The following is a 16,809-nucleotide window of genomic DNA, read 5'->3' as shown; positions in this document are numbered from 1 at the left end:
TCCAAATGATCAATTTTTTAGCAATTAATTTTACTTTATTTCATAAAAGTATGCCTGTGATAGGAAATTGAAAAATATTATCCTTTGTAAGAGAGGATTTAGAGGGCCTAGACAGTGTGGGAAAAATGAGCCTCAAAAGTATGGGCTAGATTATGAATAACCTATTGGTTACAAAAGGATATTCATTTAGATTTTCTGAACCTCCTTGAAAGCATTAATTATGGCAGGAAAATTAATCTAGAACTCACAACAACATGAAGAACAGTGTGAGAGAAGGGAAAACCAGTAGGACAGGTGAGTTAGAGAAAAATTCCAAATATACAAAGGAAAAAAGGAAAAAGACATTGTGAAGACTCTGGTAGAGAGAATTAAATAAAAGCAGCTGTCTGAAGATTTTGAGTTCAGTATAAAATGCTGGTAGGATACTGAATGAGATCTATTTTTAAGAAACTACTAAGTGTATAGAAGACTGAAGGTCAAATGAGTAGCTGGGTTGGAGTTACATACTTGGGAGTAAGAGGTATATGATGGCATCTGATATTACACAGTACAGATGATACTACCCAGAAGAAATAGTCATTTTATTTTGATATTTACTGTTTTAGAATTGATTTCATTTATACTGATTATACACAAGTTGCTTTAAAAATAACTTTATTTTGTTTATTATTATTATTTTTTAATGTGGTGCTGAGGATCAAACCCAGTGTCTCATAGTGTGCTAGGCAAACACTTTATCATTGAGCCACAACCCCAGTCCCACAAATTGCTTTTATATGCATTTAGGTTACCAAAAGTTCTACTAACAAACTGCCTTTCAACTTAAGTGTGGTTAATGATGTGTAAGATATATACTAAAAATGCTGACCTGTAAATATATATTACCTGTGAGTTCTACATACATAAGAATGGATCCAGGACTAAAGAGAAGAAAATGATTACTATGGAACCTAATGATAAAAGGCAAGTTTCATAGCCAAAAGAGGTTGAACTGGAGCCCAGAAAAAACAAATCAATTTTATTTCCTCTGCCCACTAGAATAATTTAGTGGTGACTAACAGGGATGCCAAGCTAACATTTTTGTGATCCCTGGCTCAGTGGGAAATGGAGCTGTTGACCCATCAGTCTGCCATAGGTGATGAAAATCACCCTTTGCAATGGGGAGAACTTAAGATAAAAACAGGAGAATGTGTTCCTGAAGAGATAACAAATAAAACTAAAGTAACAGTATTTTACATAGTACTATCAGGGCACAAAAATAGAAAATTTTGACTGGAGAAGAGTGTTTACAACAGAGGATAGTCATAAAAAGAGGCTGAGGAGAGAAATGGGCATTGCACTTAAAGGAATCCTACAGATAACCTAACTTACCTGTGCTTTCACATAACATTGATTGGTGCCTTCCTGTTGTTAAATGCAGCACATGGTAACTGAATAGAATTTGGAGTACATGAAAAACAAGTGAAGCACAATCTCAAGCAAAAAGAGTCACTTGTTCACAAATTCTCATTCATACTTCTTACTTAGACATGTCTTTTATGAAACACAACTTTTAAATTACCTTGCATATACTAATTTTAATCTTGACATTTTTTTTTTCTTTTTTGGTACCAGGGATTGAACTCAGGGGCACTTTACCACTGAGTCACATCCCAGCCCTATTTTTTGTATTTTATTTAGAGACAGGGTCTCACTGAGTTGCTCAGCACCTTGATTTTGCTGAGGCTGGCTTTGAATTTGCAATCCTCCTGTCTCAGCCTCCCAAGCTGCTGGGATTTCAGGTGTGCACCACTGTGCCTGGCTTAACATTGACATTTTGATTAGTAATCTGCCATAAACTTAATCCACTGATTTTCATCTTTTACAACATAATTTTTATTATTTAGCATATTTTTCCTTTGGATTGAAAGGTATACATGATTCCTTTAACATATTGCAGGAGCTGGCTCAGTTGTAAAGCACCCCTGGGTTCAGTTCTCATTACCAAATATTACAAAATTTAAAAAATCAAAAAAGTTGCTTATGGTTTACATAAAACATCACAGCTAAATTACTCTTCAATATTCTTTTGCTCTCAACTTATTTAATTTTTTTTCCAGAGAAGCAAGAGTTTATTCTAGGCTATGTATATGCACTTTGAATAAAGTATTCAGTTCACAGATGGATTTGCTGCATCATTCACAATTGAGCTTGCAATGATACAGTCTTATTTATTTATTATTAGAGCTTTAAGGTTATATACAGTAGTTGGGTTCATCCTGAAAACCTCATACATACATGAAAATTGATTTCAGTTTCTTCAAAACTTTTCTACCAATCTTCATTTTCATTGTCAAATGTTTAGTGATAGAGGGGATTATTCATGATTCCAGATGTTTTCCAATTTGATAAAAAAAGTATATTGATGTTTATTTAATTTGCATTTTTTTCAAGGGAAACACTTTTCATACTTTAAGACTTCATATACGTGTTATGTTAATAAATTTGCCTTTAATGAAATATTCTATTGACTTAAAAGAACATACATATTAAAGATATTAAACCTCATTTGGTACATTTTAGCCAGTATTTCCTATTTTTTCACTTAAATTTTAAGGTGGCAACATGCATTTTTAAAATTTTCATGTAAAATTGATCAATAATTCCCTTAAAAGTTTTATGCCAAGAAAGCTTCAACTCTAAAAGTAGAGAGCTACTGATGGCTCTTTCAGCAATAGTTATGAAGTATGGAGTTACTTTACTTTTTGAATAATACACTATAGTCAAATTCTATAACAATAAATAAATTACTTTACATATTAAGTGTTATTATTATGTCTCCTATTGTATTTCAATCATCTGTCAATAACTAAAATAGCATTTTAGAAAGATTATTTTGCCAGCATCTGGAATTACTAAGTATGGAGTTTAATTACTAAACATGAAGAGACAAATATGTACCAGTCACAGTAATGTCTTACCAATAAGATGTGCCAACAAAAGATTTTTGCTTTGCTATACTAGCTGATATATTTGCTGCAACCTCAAAATGAGCTAGTGAGAAAAAGAATAGAATAGAAAATTTTAATTCTTTTCAGAGCAAGTAATGTTTCTAAGTTTCACAGTTCCAATTATGCTACAGGCATAATAGAAAAATTCAGATGTTTACATCAGGTAATTGTACATAAATTGAATACCTTAATCTTTCTTAGTTTACAATAATCTCATTAAAATAATTTAATAGAATTTTACTACAATGAAAATGTATTTTATTAAGAACAAATTCAATAAAAGTACTTTTATTACAAGATTACTGAAGTTAATTTGGGGAACCAAAAATGTATTTAAACACATGGGCAAAACACATTCCTGAATTTCTTTTATCCTAATTTAACAGGGATAGTATCTTACTATCTTTAGAAATGTACTTTTTCTTGATATATCACTTTTTCATATTGTTTGTTGTTAAAAATGGTTATAAAAAACTAAATAGAGTTCATTTTGTCATTTAATATTTCAGGAAATTTTACCCTCACATATTAAAAATATTAATTATTGAATTATATTCCATAAGTAATAAACTGTGGTTTAACAGTTTTTCTATTGCTACAACTATGTATTTTTTCTAGCATAAGTAAATACCTCTAAGAATATGACTTTTTCATCTTTAGGATTAATTTGTACAAACTGAGTCTCAGGACTAAAAATTACTGTGCCAAAGTAAAAAAAAATTATTATGATTCAATATGAAAATTAGAATTAAATAATGTCAATTCTCATCTAAAATTTTCTTAATTTTTGGAAAAAATTTTGAAATTTGAAACATACCTAATTTTATAATCACCATGATCTGTTAATAAAATAATTGCACCCCCCAAAAATAGAAATTCTATCAAATTAACATCAGACATTTCTTCCAATACAATTAGCAATTTAAACATAAAATGAACTTACTTTCATATTCCTATGCATTTTGTCTTTAGTGTGCAAATAGGCAAGACCCTGAGATTTAAAAACTAAAATGTATCTGTCATGAGCACTAAAGTCCAATGGCTTGCCTCTTTCCCTCCTCCAGCACCTGCTGAAAGCAGGGTTTGCTCATGTGCCCTGAGTTTACCCTGGGCGTTTGCGCCTCACAGAACTGCCACGCGCATGAGCAGAACTGAGGAGCAGAGCGGAAGTGAGGCAGGGCTAAAGCGCGTCTGAGTGCTGGCGTAGGCGGTCATGGCATCCTTCAGAGGTCTCCTGGTTTCCCTGACAGTGTTGGTGCTGTTGCTTCTGAGTCCTCTGTGACCCCACTGGCAATGGAGCGACGTGCGTGTCATCACGGAGGAGAACTGGAGGGAATTGCTGGAAGGAGAAAGGATGATAGAATTGTGAGTGTGGGGTGTTTGTCCTGCAATGTAGGTCTGGTCCCCTCAGAACCTGCTTACCAGACCTCATCCCCTCTTTCTCAGGCAGGCCCCAGCTTCCCCAAACTTTGCCTCCCAGTGCCTCAGTGGGCTCCCCGACTCCTCCAGGTTCCCAGCTCCTTTTCATTTGCACTGTGTTCCAGTGTTCCTTTTCCAGTGCTGTGGTGTGCTGAAGGATTTGTGCTCAGTTGAAATCTCTCTTAACTTTTCTTCAGGACTTTGAGACTGGGATTTGGGAGTCATGGGGTGGGGGTGGAGTCTGACTACTTCCCATCCTTTATAGATGGACATCCAGACTTATTTTCACTAACTTTACAGAAGAGAATATTGAGCACAATCTCTAGCTTTTTGTTTATTCTTAAGAAACTTCCATTTGTGGTGTTGGAATTTGGGACTTTTTGTTGCATATACTAAGTTGAAATAGGGTTATTTAAAAATATTCGTGCACCCCTACTCACATTCTTGTCTCCCATTTCTTTTTTTTTTTTTTTTGTGGTGCTGGGGTTGGAACCCACAGCCCTGTGCTTGCAAGGCAAGCACTCTACTGACTGAGCTATCTCCCCAGCCCTCCCATTTTTCCATTGTGTATTTGCAATGTAGAGAATCCTTGAGTTGTGACTCCTTGGCCTTTTTAAGTGATAGTGTATTAAGAAATTATTACTTTAATTATTACAAACTCTTAAGAGCATTAGGTTGCAATAGTTTGAACAAAACCCTGTGTTTTGTGTCTTAGTTCTAACTTAAAGTTCTTTCTGCTACTATAGGAAATAAATGCCTTTGTTTTAGATGCTAAATAGTTGTTGTTGGTAGTAATGACTGAAAAGAGTGGTGTAACAGATATTAACCAATACAACCATTATTGAATATTGTCTGTATACTGCACAATACAATAACTTTTAATTGCATTATTATATTTAATTCCCTAATGATAGTTACTATTATCTCATTATACAGATGAGAGACAGATGTCTAATTTATCTGGCCAGATATTGGTATATTGGCTTTCTTTGGGCCTCCAGAATAAGCATGGAATAATTGTTAGAACACTGCTTCTTTAAAAAGACTCAGATATTTTCCTGGATCATGTATGAAGTAAGTTAGCAATTAAGGAAGCAAGTGGTGTCGACATCCCAAAGGGAGAACCCAGAAGACAGTAAAATTTGAATCATAACACATAATAACAAAAATAAAATAGGGAAAAATGTTTAGTATGCATATAATCTGTTTTTGAAACTGTGGAGGAGGGGAAATATAACCAGTTAACCAGTGGCAGTATTTGTTTTTTTTACTTTCTTTCTTTTTTTTTTTTCATCATAATCTTGTTTTAGATTTGGGTCTGTAAAATATTTAATGTTATAAACAATATGTTAAGCAGTAGAGCATATAAATTTATATGCAAAATACAGTCAAATATTCAAGATATTTTTAAATTCATTTGGTCAAACAGTAAATATAGCATCAGAAGAGGTATTAAGGAGAAAACAACAAACAAAATACACTGACAATGAGTTAAATCCAAATTAGAGCATCTATCAGAAATGATAGAAGTGTTTTCCTTCTTTGTCCTTGGCTAAAGATTTAAGGTTCTACAAGTCTTTACAATACATTTGAAATAAAGAAGGATTCCAAGATAGGGTGGCACACACCTTTAATCCCAGCCACTCAGGAGGCTGAAGCAATTCCTATCCCTGATACAAAAAAAAAAAAAGAAGAAAAGAATTAAAGGAAAAGGAATTAGTATTCTTAACAGTGTACGTTTAATTATAAGTGAATTATTTTCAGTTAATCTATTCCTGATCAGAAGTTATTATAGAGATATTTTCATTGTGATGTAACTTATTATTAAGGAGTTTGAGTTATGTATCATACTAGTTTGCTTTATTCTGCAGTCCTGTTTTTTAAATTTTCCCTAAAACAAGTCAAGAAAATATGAATACAGAAATTGTATTTTTGTTTTTTAACATGTGTAGACTTCATTTGTTCTGGTTCTATAAACTGAGGAAAATTACAATCTACAGTAAAGTAGAAAAGCAAAATTCTAGGGAAAAATTAGGACCTGGATGATTATGAATGCCATTAAAATGCTATTATTGTTGGTCATTGAATATGTAAACCCAGGGTCTTGGGAACTAACTGACCAAGAGTTTTATTTAGTCTGCTTTAGTATATGTGTGGGGGTTTGGTTTTTAAATATTTGTATATAAAAATGCAGGTCTCTAGCTTCCTTTAATATGAATAGCCTTCTTCCTGGGCCTGCCAATCCTGTGGCAATCCTGCTGCATAGTAGTAGTAGCTGCCTTAATTTGGAACTTGGATTTCCTCATTCTCCATAACTCAGGGTACTTTCTATTTTTTCAACACCTTGCAATTGACTCTGTAGTACAAAATTGTTAAAATGGTAAACTTTAAAAAATGTCTTGAGCTTTCTGGTGACCACATGGCAGTAGAAAAATACAAGGGTTTCTAAAGAGCTGTTTTTCAAAAGGCCCTTGTGTCTTTAAAAATTACTCTTGGGTTTGCTTTATTATGGATGGTTATGAACCTTAAATTATACTTCTTAATATTCAGATTGTTAGACCCATAGATCTGTTTCAATGTGCACAAAATTAACCACTTTGTTTTCAGTTTTTAGTGTAAATATTCTTAATGAATTATATGTTTAAAATAATCTTGGGCTGGGGTTGTAGGTCAGTGCTACAGTGCTTGCCTAACATGTGTGAGGCACTCAGTTCAATCTTCAGCACCACATAAAAATAAATACAGGTGTAGTGTGTCCATCTACAACTAAAATATTTAAAAAATATTCTTCATAATTTTGCTTTATCCCAAGATTAGTAATCATGAGAGCACTTAGCTTTTTGTTCTTAAACTATATTTTAGTTATGCGCTGTACTGTCCTGCTTCTCAAAATCATCAACCAGAATGGGAAAGTTTTGCTGAGTGGGAGAAGATCTTGAGGTTAATGTTGCAAAAGTAGATGTTGCAGAGCAGACAGGTACTGTAAGTCTGGATGATTTTGTTTCTTTGCCAATTATGTTGTATTTTATCTTATTTTTAAACATCTTATGCTCTTAACCTTTCTTTACATTTTGAAATCATGGTGTTCTGCATCTAGTTAAATTAGTTCAAAATCAGTTAAACTCATTTGACTTACCATCTCTCTCATGGGGGTTCAGCATGCAATGACTGCAAAAAGCAGATTCCCTAGTTGTGTATAGAGCTCATTGTTTGTGTTGTTCTAAGGGAGCTTGAAGATATCATTTGCTCCCTGTTCCTGCCCATATAACTTTCTCTTATCTGTTCTTGTGCTCCAGTCTCCTGACTATTATATAAGATGTCTTTGAGAAGTCTTAGAACACTGTGGTCCAAGTAGACATTGACCAAGTCATTATTTGCAACTCACCAAGTTTCAGAATAAGGGAATGTTTCTTTCAAAGTTAAGGTCACATTCTCTGATTTGACTCTGAAATTTAATTTCAGATTTAATACCTATGATTTGAGGATGTGGGCTCTTAATTACAAATCCCTAATATGGTAGTGTCAAATGCACTCTTGTCATGGTCCCCTGCCCAAGTGTGGGTCTTGTCCTTGATGCTTCTGTCTTGACCAGCCTCAGTCTTGTTCTTGGTGGTCACAATAAAACTGGGTTCTGGTTGCACTGTCCCAAGTGGTAACAATAGGAGCTATTTTGTTGACCATTTACCTGTTGCAACTCTCAAGAGTTTTTTATTTCTGGTTTGATCCTCACACAACCTTATAAGACGTGTAGTATACCATATTACAGATAAGAAAACAGGTTAATTCTCAGTCATCAGTGCTTGACACATGGTTAATAAGAAATGTAAGCTGTAATTGTTATTACCTGGTCTTAAGAAAGATTCATAGTCTTTCCCATGTTTAGCAGTAATATAAACTGCCTTTGTTCTTGCATGTCAGTTATGATTTGATTTGAAACCTAAGACCATATTGTATTTTCCCTTGACACATCACTAGTAATTTTAGTCATACATTAGTGTAATTGACCAAGTGCTTACATATATACAAAAATGTCTTCAATGATCAAACTTGACAAACTTTTAAATTGAGCTAATATGGAATAATGTGTTTTCTAAAGTTGTTTTAAGTATATAATTTATATTTGCATTTTTATTACAAATTTCTACTATTTTAGGCATAATTTTCATATTCTTAATAGCTTTTAAATAATTTTGAATCACCTTATACTTAGTGATTGTCCCATGTAAAACCAGATGTATGTTCTTTATCACTTGTAGGACTGAGTGTATGGTTTACTATAACTGCTATTCCTACTATTTATCAGTAAGTATTTGAAGATTCTCAGTTATGGAGAAGGATGGATCATAGTGTAATTGGAATAGTAGACCTCTCTCGGATCATGTTTGAAGAGCTGAGATAATCTGATCTAGCAAATATTTTACAGAACTCATTTTGCTTTTATAGTACCCTAAGTTCCTTTAGATAGATGGATGATACTTGAAGTAGTCTTTGTTGTTAGAGATTTATAGTTAATTGGAAAGTAATGCTCTTGTGAAATGGTGTGATTCTCTTCAATATAGGAAATGGTTGCAAACCCAGAGTGCTGATGTATCCTTTGGGTAATAGGATGAAGGGGAGATCTTGCTGTTTGCTGGAGCAGTTTCTGGAGAACACAGGGTTTAAAGGAAATCTTGGAAGTAGAACTTTTAAGAGTGAAGGGTAAGCATTCCACTCCATGGACATTCTCATAAACAGGAATGTGATATTTTCAAAAAACAACTAAGCCTTGAGGAGAAAGTAGTGGGTGATACAGTAGTGTTAAGTCAGAAGGAACAGAAAATGTGTAGTCAGTAATATCAGGTCTTTTAGTTTGACTTTATTGGTATTCTAATATGGAGTTAGGAAATCTCAAATCTGTTCACCTGCTGTACCTTGATGTCATCTATGTCATAAGCTAAATATTAAGAGGTATTTCTCCTCATTTAAAATTTCAAAAACAATGTGGCAATTCTGTTGAGTTTGGTTGTGCTTGCTTGTAATCCCAGTTACTCAGGAGACTAAGACAGGAGAATCACAAGTTTGAGGCCAGCCTCTGCAACTTAGCAAGACACTTTCTCAGAATAAAAATAAAATGGGCTAGAGCTGTAGCTAAGTGGTAGAGCACTCCTGGGTTCATTCCCCAATACTGCCAAAAAGAAAAACAACAGAAAAACAAATTGGCAGTTTCTTATGTATGTCTGTATCTTGTTTCCTTTTCCATTTTTTCCACTTTTTGTTTTACTTCTTTATCCACTCATCCTCCCTTCTTATCTATTTAAATTTCTTTTCTCTGTATCCCATAGGTGCTTCTCTCCCTCCCTTTTCCCTCATTCCTTTTCCCCACATGTTCCTTAATTGTTTGTAATCAGTATTCTCAAAATCACTGAATTTATATGGAATTTCCTGCCCTTTTTCTCTTAGTCATGGCATTTACTTTGCTTTTTTCTCTTCATTTTTGCCTGTTGCAATCTTACTTGTCCTTCAAAAAACTACTTCAATTCCATCTTCTCCTTAAAGCTTTATGTTTTTGAATGGGAGCTCCTTTGTAGTCTTTTTCTCTGAATGGAAAAAGAATCCCCTGTCCCTGTGGTAGGTAGTAGGGAACAATGGGGCTTTTGCACTTGAAGATGCACAAGACTGGAGAACAGTTAGGACTATTTGACAGAATCCCATTCATAGGGAATGGAAAGGTGGAGGGGATGGAAGGAAGTGTGCAAAGTTGACTGTAAATAGAATCACTGAAGTCCCTGGGAGAAAATGACTGCCCCAGATACTTTCTGTAATTTAAAACTGAATGGCAGAGGTGATATGACTATGATGGAAAGTTCCACAAAAAAAACCAAAAAGTCTTTAAACATAGTTTTAAAATAGCTAATAATTTTCTTGTTTCAGGCATTATTTTAATAACTTATCATATGGTAATACTTTTAATATGTATGTTATACATAAAACTTAAACATCACTTTCTGAGATTTATCTGCTTACTCTGCTTCATAGTACTTTCATACTTGGAAGAGTGAGAACAAAATATTAAGTCTTTTGATTGTGTTTGGGGCTGAGATATCATCAGTAGTAATTCAACAACTTCAACATTGCTAATGCTTTTGAATATTAGGATGAACTAAAATGAGGTGATGAAATAGTGAAAACAAATACAAAATTTATTTTCCATTGCTATTAATATTTAATTCTGATCTTTTGTTGTGAGGATGGTGAATTTAGACAGTATCCAGGTCCAAGGACTAAGAAGGACTTCATCAACTTTATAAGTGGAAAAGAGTGGAAGAATATTGAACCTGTTTTATCGTGGTTTGGTCCAGGTTCTGTTCTGTAAGTGTGAGGGATTTTTCTTTATTTACTTCCCAATTAATTGGAAGAGATAATTATATTTTATTTCATATAAATAAATACATGTGCACAGTTTGTTTCTTGGACACTTAAGGCATATTTGGATTTATTATGTGTTTGGTATTTTTAGTTAGATCTTATAAATCAAACACATAACCTTGATACTTATTAAGCTATGTGAGGCCATTCTGTATAATTAAGCTTAGTGCCTTTTTAGGAATATTTTAGGTGTTTAGAGTTGAACATATGTGTCATTAAAAACTTTATAGTCCCTAAAGAATGAAGAGTGTAATGGGCATGTGGTAATTTGAGAGACTCAAACATTATCTACATATATTACCTTTAAACTCTTTGATGTACAGTGATTAATTATGTGTGATTATTCTGCCCATCTAACTTGTATGGATAATGTGTCTGCACAATATCTAATGGTATGATTAATCCCTGAGTTTAAATTTAGTTAGAAGACAGGTATTTTTTTATACCAGTTAGGGTTGTAAATGGCAAGCCTATTATCTGCTACACAGTTGGAGTGCAAGGCCTCAGTGCTCATTCAAGAGACTTTTGGGAAAATGGTAAGTTTCATGGAGGTTATCATGTTCTCATCTTATTCTAGTCTCCTCACCATACTTGCCCTTGGGAGATGGGGTGTGTATCACCAATTATCAGAGAAAAGTGCTTTGGATTCTGGGAGTGGGAGAATGATCAGCTCTAAGCAGTAGTTTGTAATTGAAGTGTACCTTTTCTTTTGTGCCTCCAGATTATTCTTTAAATATCAGAACTTCTCATTGAACCATCATGTCCAGTTCAGTGATGGAACCTAGTATTCCTGATACAGTTTAATTAGTGCAGACAATAGTGAAGCCACACAGAAGTTTAAGTTTCTTATTGCTATTCCTACTTGTCTTTTTGATGTTGTTGCCATACTGGAGATTGAGCCCAGGAATTCTCTGCCATTAAGCTACATCCACAACAAATTTTATTTTATTTCTTTATTTTGTGGGGGTACTGGTAAATGATCTCAGCGGGCACTCAACCACTGAGCCACATCCGCAGGCCTGTTTTGTATTTTATTTGGAGACAGGGTCCAACTGAGTTGCTTGACACCTTGTTTTTGCTGCACCTGGCTTTGAACTCACATTCCTCCTGCCTCAGCCTCCAGAGCCATTGGAATTATAGGCATGCACCACCACACCCACCTGATTTTACTTTCATTTTGAGATTGGTACTTGCTAAGTTGCTGAGACTGGCCTCAAAGTTTTGTCCCTTCTGTCTTGGCCTCCCAAGTGGCTGGGATTATAGGCCTGCACCACTATACCCAGGTGCACACTTGGCCTGCTAAACAACAAAGGCAATGTGATTAAGCTAGTTTTCAATGTTGATCTTAAAATGTAACTGATTTTTGTTTTGTAATATTTTAAGTGAATCTTAACCTTTTTTGTGTTAAAAAAGGCAGTAGCTTGTAAGTTTCTGTGAAATCCTAAAGGCAGCAGGCTGTACCTTTTCTATTGGGAGACTGTGTAGAGGGGGCATGACATGTGTAAGCTTTGCAGATTCATCCACCCCATCATTTTTCATTGGATTGAGCCATCTTTTCACTTTGCATGAAAAAACCCTTGGGAACACCAACTTCTAATTCTTGCTAAAGGTGATATTGTTTGAAACACACAAACCCTTTTTTATGAAGCATGCTGTTTTAACTGCCCCTTTAAATGACATGCACTTAATTTCATAACAATAATTATTTTTACTTATGATTTATTTCCTATGTAATCATTTATACATCATTGCAAATTTTCAAATTGTGCTATTATAAATTTTAATTTGTTTTTTAGGCCAAGCATCTTTATTTCCATTTATTTCATGGTAAGTTCACAATAACAACAAAAGCACTTAAAACAATATTTCACCATCACGGTGGGTGATATACCCCTGTAATCCCAGCAACTTGGAAGACTGAGGTGGGAGGATCACAAGTTCAAAACATGCCTCAGCAACCCAGCAAGGCCATAAGCAATTTTCAAAACCTGTTTCAAAAATTTTTTTTCATTACTTTTTTTCTTTTTTTATTGTAAACAAATGGGATACATGTTGTTTCTCTGTTTGTGCATGGAGTAAAGACATACCATTTGTATAATCATAAATTTACATAGGGTAATGTTGTTTGATTCATTCTGTTATTTTCCCACTTCCCCCCACACCTTCCAACCCTCTTTTCCCTCTATACAGTCCTACCTTCCTCCATTCTTGCCCCCTCCCTAACCCAAACCCTAACTCTAACACTAACCCCTCCCACCCCCCATTATGTGACCTCATCCGATTATCAGCAAGATCATTTGTCCTTTGGTTTTTTGAGATTGGCTTATCTCACTTAGCATGATATTCTCCAAATTCATCCATTTGCCTGCAAATGCCATAATTTTATCATTCTTTATGGATGAGTAATATATATTCCATATATATATATATCACAGATTCTTTATGCATTCATCAATTCAAGGACATTAGTTTGGTTCCACAATCTGCGTATTGTAAATTGAGCTACTATGATCATCGATGTGGCTGTATCTCTGTAGTATGCTGATTTTAAGTCCTTTGGGTATAGGCCAAGAAGTGGGATAGCTGGGTCAAATGGTGGTTCCATTCCAAGCTTTCTGAGGAATCTCCATACTGCTTTCCACAGTGACTGCACTAATTTGCAACCCCACCAGCAATGTATGAGTGTACCTTTTTCCCCACATCCTAGCCAACACCTATTGTTCCTTGTATTCTTGATAATCACCATTCTAATTGGGGAGAGATGGAACCTTAGGGTAGTTTTGATTTGCATTTCTCTTATTACTAGAGATGCTGAACATTTTTTCATATATCTGTTGATTGCTTGTACTTCTGTGAAGTGTCTGTTCATTTCCTTAGCCTATTTGTTGATTGGATTATTTGTATTCTTGCTATACAGTTTTTTGAGTTCTTTACATATTCTGGAAATTCGTGTTCTATCTGAAGTATGAGTGGCAAAGATTTTCTCCCACTCTGTAGGCTCTCTCTTCACATTACTGATAGTTTCCTTTGCTGAGAGAAAACTTTTTAGATTGAATCAATCCCAGTTGTTGATTCTTGCTTTTATTTCTTGTGTTATGGAAGTCCTGTTAAGGATGTCTGATTCTAAGCAGACATGTTGAAGATTTGGACCTACTTGTTCTTCTATAAGATGAAGGGTCTCTGGTCTGATTCTGAGGTCCTTGATACATTTTGAATTGATTTTTGTGCAGGGTGAGAGATAGGGTTTTAATTTCATTCTGTTGCATATGGTTTTCCAGTTTTCCCAGCATCATTTGTTGAATAGGCTATCTTTTCTCCATTGCATATTTTTGACCCCTTTGTGTAGTATGAGAAAATTGCATTTATTTGAGTTTGTGTCCATGTCCTCTATTCTGTACCATTGATCTACCTGTCTATTTTGGTACCATTACCATGCTATTTTTGTTACTATTGCTTTGTAGTAGAGTTGAAGATCTGGTATTGTGATACACCCTGCTTTACTCTTTCTGCTAAGGATTGCTTTAGCTCTTCTGGGTTTCTTATTCTTCCAGACGAATTTCATAATTGCTTGTTCTATTTCTGTAAGGTACATCATTGGGATTTTAATTGGAGTTGCACTGAATCTGTATAGCACTTTTGGTACTATGGCCATTTTGACAATATTAATTCTGCCTATCCAAGAACATGGGGGATCTTTCCATGTTTAACAAAATAGGAAAGGAAATTTTGTTTTGGAGGTGCTAGGGGTAAAATCCAGGGCCTTGTTCATTCTGGGCAAGTAATCTGTCACTTTGTTATATCCCTAACAAGAGAGAAGTGATTTTATTTGGCAAGAGTCCTATTAAAAAGTGTTACAAATTGTTTCTGCAGGCTCCCTTCTATGTTTTTTTTTTTTTGGAGGATTTTATGGGTGAATAAGACTTGCCATTTCCAACTGATTTCATAGAGTTCATAGCCAGTTTGTCAGTAGTTGGTCAATATTTTGAGGAATCATCAGATGAAAGTTATAAGTGAATTTTGAACTGTAAGCAGAGGTGCATGCCTGTAATCCCAACTACTTGTGAGGCTAAGACAGTAGTATCACAAATTTGGGACCAGACTTGGTAATTTAGTGAGACCCTGTCTTTAAAGAAAAAGGGATGGGGGATGTAGCACAGCAGTAGAGTACTTATTACCTAGGATATGCAAGACACTGCCTTTAATCCTGAGTATGAGGGGTAGGAAAGAAAAGAAAAAGTGCCCATTGAAAACTGTAAAAAGAAAGAGTACTTTATTTATGTGATGATCCAGTGATGACAACCTTTCAGAAACTTAGATTTTATGAGCAAACCTTATAACAGTCATGAAATGAGTGAGTGATAACTTTTCTTAATGGTAGCAATAATATCCATTGTTGGGTTAAATTATGGACTAGAAAATAGAAAATATAGACAATGCTGTGTACATTACTCAGTTTTTAAATCATCTTTTTTATTTTAGGATGAGTAGTATGTCAACACACTTTCAGCTGTCTGTGAACATAAGGTTATGGATTAAAAGTTTTCTATCTGTATCATTTTTTTAAAGAAACCATTTTTCATTTATTTTTTGCCTTTTGATTTCAGACTTGCTACAACTATTATATTCAAAACCTTGGATTACTCCTTTGGGGATCATACATATTTTTGCTTTAGCAACTCTGCTTTCAGGATTGTCATTAGGAATTCTGAGTACTTAGTTTTTAGAGCACTAAAAATATTTTAAAATAATAAATTGCATCAGTTGTATTATACATAATGATTCTGGTTTATTTTTACAGTGTATGATATTTGTAGCAAATTGCCTTTGTCCTTCAAAAAGGCACAACTACAGTCATACCTTTTAAGTAAGTATATTTTAAAATGTTTTTGTTTCTGGAGATTTATTTGTTTTTTTGCTGTGTGAATCTGAGGCCTAGTACATGCTAATAAACAAGCTTTTTACCACTGAGCCAAATCCCCAACACTGAAGTGTTTATATTTTATTCACTCATAATTCCCCTCATTTCTGTAAATACAGTTACACACTTGGTAGGTTCCTCTTCTGCTTTGGTTCCTAAGTTTGGAGTGGTGGCCTCTATCAGTTGTATAAATGAATGGGGAGATGTGTACATCATGTAAAAATGGTAGCCAAGTGAATTTTGGAATATTGTTATTTTCTTGACTCAGAGAATTTCAACATTGCATTTAGCTTGTAGCTGTTTAATAACATTGATCTGATGTCAGTGTGTTTGCATACTTCATGTTATTCATGAATCTGTTTCAGTATACTTGACTCAAAATTTTAATTTTTAGGTGAATATACTCTACTCTTAAAGTCATTCACTGTGATAGCCATATTTGAAGTTTATTCTTTGTTCCAGCCAATTTTCATTCTTTTGGTAGAATATTGGGGAAATTCATTTCCTGTAGCTGATCTGGATTGGTATTGACCTGAACTGAACTGTAAAATAAACTTATATAATTCAAAATATTTATTTCTGCTGCCTGTTTTAATACAAGTACTTCCCCATGTTGTATTTTTTATCTTGGAAAATTGTGCTGGTGGTAGAAACCCTCATACTTTCAGTTACTATGGAACTTGGACTTTTATCTATTGGCTTTTCAGCAATTTTGCAGTTGACTGCTTAGATGAAATGGTTTCCATTTTTTAGTTGAGAAAGCTAAGATTTAGAGAGATGAGGGATTTCCCCAAAGTCACACAGAAATTGCAGAGCAGAGTGTAAACCTAAATCAAAAACACATGACAATCATGATATTTCCTATATTTTGCTGCCCTTCTTAAGATTTATTGAGGCCCGCTAGTGAGAGCCTGTCTGAACAGAGCACGCTCCGAGTCCCGGAGCCCCTGCAGTGCAGTGTACTCCTGCAAAGAACCAGCGGAGAGGCTCGATCTGCAGTCAGCCTCAGGGATAAGGTCAGGGCAGCCGGAGACCTCTTCAGGCGGCTCTGCCCACTCCGGCTGCGGGCTCTCTTCA

The 16,809-nt window shown here is 34.6% G+C and overlaps 2 pseudogenes; both read left to right on the top strand.

Moving 5' to 3' along the window:
• The first annotated feature begins 4,131 nt into the window (after positions 1–4,131).
• On the top strand, positions 4,132–15,678 carry LOC124973936 (thioredoxin-related transmembrane protein 1-like; annotated as a pseudogene).
• On the top strand, positions 7,497–7,651 carry LOC124973952 (uncharacterized; annotated as a pseudogene).
• Positions 15,679–16,809: the final 1,131 nt, after the last annotated feature.

This window comes from Sciurus carolinensis, unplaced genomic scaffold (genome assembly GCF_902686445.1).
Source record: "Sciurus carolinensis unplaced genomic scaffold, mSciCar1.2, whole genome shotgun sequence".
NCBI lineage: Eukaryota > Metazoa > Chordata > Mammalia > Rodentia > Sciuridae > Sciurus > Sciurus carolinensis.
The sequence above is the reverse complement of the archived record's forward strand: the minus strand, read 5'-3'. Positions and strand labels throughout refer to the sequence as shown.